Here is a 9790-nt window from a genome sequence, read left to right on the forward strand (position 1 = left end):
TCCGTAGTTGACTCTTCGTCCGCCTTCCGAAGCCTCGTCAAAGATGTGTACAGGTTGATGATCCGTGGCTTGCTTTTCCCTGAGTAATGCTCCCTCAGTATTTTCAATGCTTTTCTGCCGTCGTATGTAGCGTCGTGTCTGATAAGCGACAAACTTTTATCATCAATTAGCCGTATTAGCTCAGCGTAGCAATCTGGATTCTTGATCCTGTCGGCTGCTATCTGCTCTTCACTTGCTGGCTCATTCAAAACTGTTTCTCTCAACTTTAGAGTGTGTAAATGTCCCAAAAACCTTGTTTCCCAAAGGTCGTACTTGTCTTCTGATCCATCGAAGAACATCTGCGGGGCCAGCGTTCCAGCAGCACGAGTCGCCATTTTGTCTTCCCTCGCGCTCTTTCTTAACTTGTACTTTGCTCGCGTAATACGTCGCGTTTACTTTTTCTTCAACAATAAACTGTTCTTTATAAGCAAAATGTCCATGGTAAGCTCCGTGTAAATACGTCACGCTTGCTTTTACCTCCGTGTCTCGCTATTTTCTTCGGCTCAAATCCGCCCTCGCACACCTTCCGCAGCGGCAGCCTTGTCGGGCTCGTCGTCTCCACGTTGCCTGTGAGACCGGTGTTTGGGTGCCTGGGCCCATAACCTGTTAAGGCGTGCAGGTCGAGGAGATGGCTACTGTAAAATAAACGATGCTCTCACGTTGGTATCTTTAGCCTCTTTTCTGGGCATATTTATTGTTGAGCAACTTGGCAGCACGGGGAACCGCAGCCGTGGCCATGAGCGCACAAGGAAATTAGCGGAAGTACATAACATCTACTTCCTGTAAGCGTCTTCACAATAAGAGCCTCCAGTAGGTATAGACAGGGAGTAAGAGCGCTATAATAACATTGTTTAACATGGGTAATGCCAACATGAACATGTACTCGGCTCACGTGGGGGTTAAGAGGTTAAACCTTGGACTAAACATCATCCTCCATTATTTTCAGTGAAAAGTTTTTTTGTTTTTTGGTTGTTGTTTTTTATTAAGCAATGTATAGTACAGTAGAATAAAATCAGTGAAAAGTTGTAGTATAATGTGTTAAATATTGTGTGATCATTTAAATAATCACAATCACGTCATCACTTAGAACTCTGAGGTTTCCATGGGCACCGTAGTGTTTTGATGCGTTAATGATAAAAGGACTCGTGGTCCTAGATTCTCTCGGCGGGCGGTGGCCAAGCGGAGAGCGCGCTCCGACGCCACATTCACAACGTCCGCCCAAGTGGAGCCCTGCATACTTCAAGGACGCCGGCACTCCGGCTTCGTGTGCGCGCTCACACGAACCGGTGGTCCTTGGGGGAAAGAGGGTCTCTGCTTCGAATAGCCCAAGAGTGGCTAATGACTTTTAGGATTTTTTTAGGAAACACGCCGACTTCAAGGTCACGGGTTCGAGCCCGGCTAGGTCACAATAACACGACACTGATTCAATAAAAATATTTCTAACATAGGTCAGGGCGAGGGGCAGGGCTGCACTGGCCATTGGGAGAATCGGGAGTTTTCCCGGTGGGCCGACGTAGGCTACTTTTGGGCCGGTTGGGCCAGTCAGATCGAGATAAGGCCCGTGATGCCTTACACCGGTCCACAATTAGAGGGAAAAGCCATTAGAATCTCTATTATTACATGGATGCAATTACACAATTCCTCCAATAGAGGGATGTGAGGCATTTTATACCCTGCTGGTGGCTTCTTGAGTTCTTGTTCCCAGATAATCTCCTATAATGAGCAATGGAATTTATGAAAATATGTCAAGGACTTGTATGTACGTCTTGTATGTCCTGTCTTTGTGTTTGTTTGTCTTGTCTTTGTCTTGTCTTAGTCTGGAAGCATCTGTCTGTGAAATGTATTGTGATTTTGGTATTGTTGTGTTATTTATGTTTTTGTTTTATTCAATGTATACTGTGACTGTGTCTATTTCTGAGGTGAATGAATGAATAAAAAAAATAAAAAAAATAAAAAAAAGCAATGGGCCTCTCGGACATCACGCTCATGCCCCTCCAGGACCCACAGAACCTTAGAGCCCTACATTTTACACAAATGTTTGCAAAGAAGTGCATGGGAGTTGTCGGGTGACTTCGTCTTGCCCCTCGTCGTCAGTGCGCGCAGTTTGGAAATCTTCTAGTTTCCATTGGCCTTTTTGGGACTTCTCTTTTCACTCCACACTTCTCTAACTCCGTGGTGAGTTTGACCATTTCATCTTCAATCTACAGTGGGATCATTTGGTTGGTTTGGAGTAGACATAGGCTAGTATTTGTAACATAGGTCAGGGCGAGGGGCAGGGCTGTACTGGCCATTGGGAGAATCGGGAGTTTTCCGATGGGCCACCCTCTTGGACGCCATCTTGAAAATTAGACCTTTCCAGTGGTCAGGTTTTGGTAGACTTTTAGTATGTTAATAAGCACACCTGATACTACAGAAAACCATTGAAAAACCTTTTGTAGCAATTTTTTGGGGGTTAGGTGTTTTTTTTTTCTTCATATATGCAGCCGCCTAGTAACAAATGAGGAGATGAACAATTTTCTGACAGACTTAAAAACTGCAAGTTACCCTGGGCATGTGGGAGACCATCTTCCCCTGGCATTATGGTGACTACACCCTTTCCATTGATGAAATAGACTTGTTGAGGCAAAAGGTGGGCATTATTTGTCAAAATCTGATGCCAAGTGTGAGTGTTATCGCAGAACCACTCACAACTGAACCTGCCTGAACTTTACAGTCGCTCAGCGCTGAGGAAGGCCACCCAGATCACGGAAGACCCCTCCCATCCACTCTACAGCTCCTTCACGTTGCTCCCATCAGGCAGGCGTTTTAAAGTCCCCCTGGCCCACAAAGACGTCTATAAAAAGTCATTGTTCCAAAGGCAATCTTCACTTTGAACGATCACAAACCATAGTCCTGCTGTTCATTACTGTTATATGATTTTAAATGTGCCTGTGTTTTTATGGAAGTGTGTGTGTGCATGTTTTGAGCCTGTCAAAGACGAATTTCTGTCACTTTCGGGGACAGACAATAAAGTTCTTCTTATCTTATCTCGTCTTAACTATGTTCAACACAGGGGGATGAAGCTTGGTTTGCTGAGCGCAGACTTCGGGTAACTGCATCGATCGCCAAATCAGTACTAACAGCTTCGAGTAACAGTGTTAGAGCAAACCTGGTGAAAGCAAAGCTATGGGAACCACCAGTGAAAGCTGCCAGCCTGGAATATGGCCATGCAAATGAGGCTATAGCAAGAGGCTTTGAGGATAATTTCCCTAATTTTACTGTTGGAGAGAGTGGACTGTGGGTGAATTCTGAGTATCCCTACCTTGCAGCCTCTCCAGATGGTCTGTCGTATGATAAAGACTTGGACCGTCATGGGGTGTTAGAAATATAATGCCCCATGTTACTGATAACAATATATCCAAAAGACTTCTCCACAGCACTGACTAAGAGACAACTGGCAGCTTTCTGTTTGAAGGCAGATGGGGATAAGGTGACACTAAGTAAAAAACATGCCTACTATTACCAAGTGCAAATGCAAACGGACATTTTACAGAGAGCGTGGTGCTACTTTGTTGTCTGGAGCCCAAAAGGATTGATTACAATTTGCAAATGAAGTTTGTTTTCGACAAAGACTTCTTTGATGCTATGGTTCCCATTCTGAGAGACTTTCATTGTAATTACCTCTGCCCAGAATATGCTGAAATGAGACTTCCGAGACATCTCCCAATTTTGAGTTTGAAATAATAGATACAGGACTGCAGTAAAGTTGTGAAAAAATGTCTATTATTGGTCAAAGTTATTGTGATGTTAATCATTCTCTTGTCAGGACATGTTTGACTAAATTTAAATTCTTATTTCATTCTGTGGTTCTTTTATACATTGTTATTTTGAAAACCTAAATGCATAATGTGATACATTTCCACGATACCACAGTAAACATTATCAGTAATCTTATTAAATAGCCAAAATTTGTATTTGAAATATGTTTTTATTTCGAAATTTCATGACCGTTTTTTCAATGTTTCTTATATTCCATGAAAATATTCAAGATGCTTCTATTTAGGCAACAAGTGGTTCTTGGAAGTTAACTAAACAGCCTGCAATGAAAACCATTTGTGAAAATACTGGCTGCAGTGACAGGATTATAACTTTGCTTAGCAATCTGAATTTCTTTATTCTCTCAATGCATCTTTCAACGTGGATTCTCTTGCAATCTTTTTCGTGTAAATTTCTTCTTCTGGAGTAAGCCTTTTCCTCCCATTCAAAAATGGCGGGATGTTGAGGTTAACCCCCCTTTCTGACAGAATTTCCCTTATAGTCAAAACCCGGTCAGCAACAACAAGATCCCCCGTCTCCATTTCCACCGATGATATGATGTAGAGAGCAAATATAAGTGTCTTTGGTAACATTTTTTTATTTTATTTTTTTTACAGTAAATCCATCTCGCTTGCAAGCTAGCACCTAACGTTGACATTTCTCAGGGGCAGACTGTCCATTTCCCACTTGCAAGTCACACAATGTGTTGTTTATATCCTGGTTTCTTATGTCAGTGCCCTCTGCTGGACACCTGTGGAATTATTTCCTTTTATTCTTTCTTCTTATTAATCAGCACCCTAGTGGCTGGAGTGAGCATAAAGGTAATAAAAAAAAATCATAACTCCGCACAGGAATGGGCTAGAGCAGGGGTGTCCAAACTTTTTTCATGGGGGGCCGCATATTGAAGTGTACACGGGGTGAAGGGCCGTAGATCAGTAGTTAGTGCCGCAAAACCTTGGACTAGCAGAGGTTTAAATTGTGCCCCATACCTCCGTTTAAGCTTAAAACCTTCATGCCAGCTCAGTCTCACAATAAAATGTTAGTTGTTAGGTTAGAATTGTATAGAATTATTACATTTCAAATAAAAAGGTCCATCTCTGGTGATGTGTACCGATACAGCAAGAGGCCGAGGGCCACCATAAATTGGTCTGAGGGCCGCATTTGCCCCCCGGGCCGCACTTTGGACACCCCTGGGCTAGAGACTTACTTTTTTTTTTTACATAGTTATGAATTTATGCTCTACAAGTTGTGGGCCGGACTGAATCCTCTTGCGGGCCGGATGTGGCCCGCGGGCCGTATTTTGCCCAGGTCTGCTGTATAAAATAGGCTAAACCTGCATTAAACAATGTATTTTGTAATGTATTCTGTTACTTTGTCCAATGAGAGTACTGGATTCTGAATACTTGTAATACTTTGATTTGCCTGATTTGCTTGAAGTATGTAGCCTAATGCGGCGTATAATTCATCGTGTTAATGTGCCATAACATGTTCACTTAAAAGCATGAATTTGTCATATTCCTAACAATCAAAAATGAAACATTTTAAGTCTTTGGGATATTATTTTTAACTGGTAGCCCTTTTGAAGTAGTCCTACTCTAAGAAGGTTGGAGACCCCTGGCCCTGACCTATGTTAGAAATATTTTTATTGAATCAGTCTCGTGTTATTGTGACCCTGCCGGGCTCGAACCCGCGACCTTGAAGTCGGCGTGTTTCCTAAAAAAAAAATCCTAAAAATCTTTAGCCACAAGGGCTATTCGAAGCGGAGACCCTCTTCCCCCCAAGGGAACACCGGTTCGTGTGAGCGCGCACCCGAAACCGGAGTGCCGGCTTCCCTTGAAGTATGCAGGGCTCCACCCGGGCGGACGGTTCGCATATGGTGTCGGAGCGCGCTCTCCGCTTGGCCTCGCCCTGCCGAGAGAATCTAGGACCACAAGTCCTTTTATCATTAACGCATCAAAACACTACGGTGCCCATGGAGACCTCAGAGTTCTAAGTGATGACGTGTCATATCTTTCATTGCCACCTGTAGCTGTCACGAGCAGTGGACTCTTCTCCACATCTGAACGAGGTTTTGAGTGTAAAGATGGAGTCTATTGCAGTGGTTCAGGTGTGTCGGAACAGTGGGTTATGAGCCTTTACATGTCTTTCAATATGCTACACTTTTATAGTAGAAACAGCTGAATCTGTAGCAATGACTGTCGTTTTGTTCATCATTTCCCCTCTAAATGCAATGTTTATTATTAATTTGAGGGGGGAAATAAAGTAATTTACATGATGTATAAGAAATCGAAGTCTTATTTAGGTCAAGGCTTGGAACCCTATGGCCCTGACAGCATCTGTTGAGAACCACTGGTCTATTGTACATGTTTCAGCTTTATGTACAGCTGTTTTGTTGACAAAATACACCAACACTGAAATAATTGACCTGTTTAATTTGGTTTTGATTTAATCTTGTTTGTAGTCTCTTCTTCTGTCTCATCTGTTTAAGCCCTTAACTCCCACCTGCACCAAGCACATTTTCTGCAGTTTGGCTTTACCCCAATCCAAAAGCTTCTGGAAAAAAGGTGAGAAAACAATGACAGAAATGAGACGAAAACAATGATGAAGATGTGACAAAAAAGTGAGGAAACTTAGACAAAAAATGGACAAAAAATGGACAAAAAATTGACAAAAAAAATGATGAAAAAGTGGCAAAAATGTCACAAAAATGTACTAAAAAATGACAAAAATGTGACAAGAAATTAACAAATCAATTGACAAAAAATGACAGAAAGTGACAAAAAAATTACGAAAAATGTACAAAAAAATGATGAAAAAATGATTTTAAAAAAGTGGCAAAAATGTGATAAAAATTTAACCAAAAAAAAGTGACAAAAAATGTACAAACAATTTGACAAAAAAATTACAAAAAAGTTACAAAAATGAGTTGAAAACCCCCCAAAAAATGATGGGGAAAAATCTGATGACATGAGGAAAAAAGATCCATTCAGATGAGTTTTGTAGATCTTTGCTTTCAAATGAGGCGCTACACTGGCCTACAGGATTTGGGTAAAGCTGAACTGGAGAAAATGCTCTCGGTTCAGGCGGGAGTTAAGAGGTTAACACTGCTCCTCTTATCTCTAAATTAAATGATCAAAGCTTGGAGCATTAACCCATCTACCGCCCACATAGGTGAGTGATAAGCTTCCCTCCACATTCATCATCAGTCTCTTGTTTTTCACCTTTTCAGCCCTCAATTCTGTTTGGATGCAGGCGAGTTTAGCAATATGTGTTTCACTGCCTTACCACTGGTGACTACAATATCATTATTTTTGATGTGAGGGGTATTTCGAAGTGAACACGTGTCTGGTCACTGTCAGAAAACAAGGGTATGACAGTGGTCCAAATTTGCACTCAGAGATACACACATTTATATATAAAAAAAAGGAAACCCCCCTAAGGTTGTAATGTTTTAGGTCATTGAGGAACAAATGTAAATCATAAATGTACTAAATTACCAAAAGGTACGGTCATATATCCCCAAGAGGTGAAGAAACGATACAAACAGACAAGCCAGATTGTGACTGTGTGATCAGACTGTGATACATGTAACCCATTCCATTGTTGTTCCATTCAACTCATTACATCATGCAGATCATAAATGAATGAATATCTTTTTTTTTACTTGTTAAATTGTTTCCTGTCACAGTTCAAAGTAATATTTTTGCAGACTAAAACTAAATTAAAAGTTTTTTTTATGAGACTTAAGCTATGAATAAAACGTCCAGATATTTTCGTCGACTAAAATAAAACTATATAAAAATGAAAAGAAGAGACTAAAATCATCTTCTGAAGAGCCTGATATCATTTAAGTCCACGGCCAAAGGAGCAGCTCTGAGCTTTGTTCATGTGGGAGAAGCTCCATGAAGCAGAGGAACAAGATTAAATATAATTGTAATGAAGATTATAAATGCAAAGTCGACTAAATCCGTCTCACATTTAGTCAACTAAATGTACACGCAATTTTTGTCGACTAAAACTAGGCTACAATTGAAGAGATTATTTTTTTCTAAATCCCGACTAAATTTTTGCATTTAATTAAACAAATTATCACTGGCCTTCATGCACCTCTCTATCCGCACTCTGTATTGCCTCGGATGTGCGCCCAACAGCACCCCCTATCTGCGGCTGTGAGCAAAGAGTCTGGCACATGCACAGATTAAATTCCTATTAAATGCACTTTAACCTCTTAACCTCCGCCACTTCTGCAAAAGATTCTTGAAGAGTCCAGATGGGTCTTTTTCTTTTTCTTTTTCATCCATTTTTAATCGTGTTTTTGTCGCTTGTTTATTGTGTTTTTGTTTAATCATTTAAATAATCACAATCACGTCATCACTTAGAACTCTGAGGTTTCCATGGGCACCGTAGTGTTTTGATGCGTTAATGATAAAAGGACTCGTGGTCCTAGATTCTCTCGGCGGGCGGTGGCCAAGCGGAGAGCGCGCTCCGACGCCACATTCACAACGTCCGCCCAAGTGGAGCCCTGCATACTTCAAGGACGCCGGCACTCCGGCTTCGTGTGCGCGCTCACACGAACCGGTGGTCCTTGGGGGAAAGAGGGTCTCTGCTTCGAATAGCCCAAGAGTGGCTAATGACTTTTAGGATTTTTTTAGGAAACACGCCGACTTCAAGGTCACGGGTTCGAGCCCGGCTGGGTCACAATAACACGAGACTGATTCAATAAAAATATTTGTAACATAGGTCAGGGCGAGGGGCAGGGCTGCACTGGCCATTGGGAGAATCGGGAGTTTTCCCGGTGGGCCGACGTAGGCTAATTTTTGGCCGGTTGGGCCAGTCAGATCGAGATAAGGCCCGTAATACTTTACACCGGCCCACAATTAGAGGGAAAAGCCATTAGAATCTCTATTATTACATGGATGCAATGACACAATTCCTCCAATAGAGGGATGTGAGGCATTTTATACCCTGCTGGTGGCTTCTTGAGTTATTGTTCCCAGATAATCTCCTATAATGAGCAATGGAATTTATGAAAATATGTCAAGGACTTGTATGTACGTCTTGTATGTCCTGTCTTTGTGTTTGTTTGTCTTGTCTTTGTCTTGTCTTAGTCTGGAAGCATCTGTCTGTGAAATGTATTGTGATTTTGGTATTGTTGTGTTATTTATGTTTTTGTTTTATTCAATGTATACTGTGACTGTGTCTATTTCTGAGGTGAATGAATGAATAAAAAAAATAAAAAAAATAAAAAAAAGCAATGGGCCTCTCGGACATCACGCTCATGCCCCTCCAGGACCCACAGAACCTTAGAGCCCTACATTTTACACAAATGTTTGCAAAGAAGTGCATGGGAGTTGTCGGGTGACTTCGTCTTGCCCCTCGTCGTCAGTGCGCGCAGTTTGGAAATCTTCTAGTTTCCATTGGCCTTTTTGGGACTTCTCTTTTCACTCCACACTTCTCTAACTCCGTGGTGAGTTTGACCATTTCATCTTCAAGTGGGATCATTTGGTTGGTTTGGAGTAGACATAGTATTTGTAACATAGGTCAGGGCGAGGGGCAGGGCTGTACTGGCCATTGGGAGAATCGGGAGTTTTCCGATGGGCCACCCTCTTGGACGCCATCTTGAAAATTAGACCTTTCCAGTGGTCAGGTTTTGGTAGACTTTTAGTATGTTAATAAGCACACCTGATACTACAGAAAACCAATGAAAAACCTTTTGTAGCAATTTTTTTGGGGTTAGGTGTTTTTTTTTTCTTCATATATGCAGCCGCCTAGTAACAAATGAGGAGATGAACAATTTTCTGACAGACTTAAAAACTGCAAGTTACCCTGGGGGCAGCATGTGGGAGACCATCTTCCCCTGGCATTATGGTGACTACACCCTTTCCATTGATGAAATAGACTTGTTGAGGCACAAGGTGGGCATTATTTGTCAAAATCTGATGCCAAGTGTGAGTGG

Source organism: Gobius niger (assembly GCF_951799975.1).
Source record: "Gobius niger genome assembly, chromosome: 3".
In the NCBI taxonomy this organism is placed as follows: Eukaryota; Metazoa; Chordata; class Actinopteri; order Gobiiformes; family Gobiidae; genus Gobius; species Gobius niger.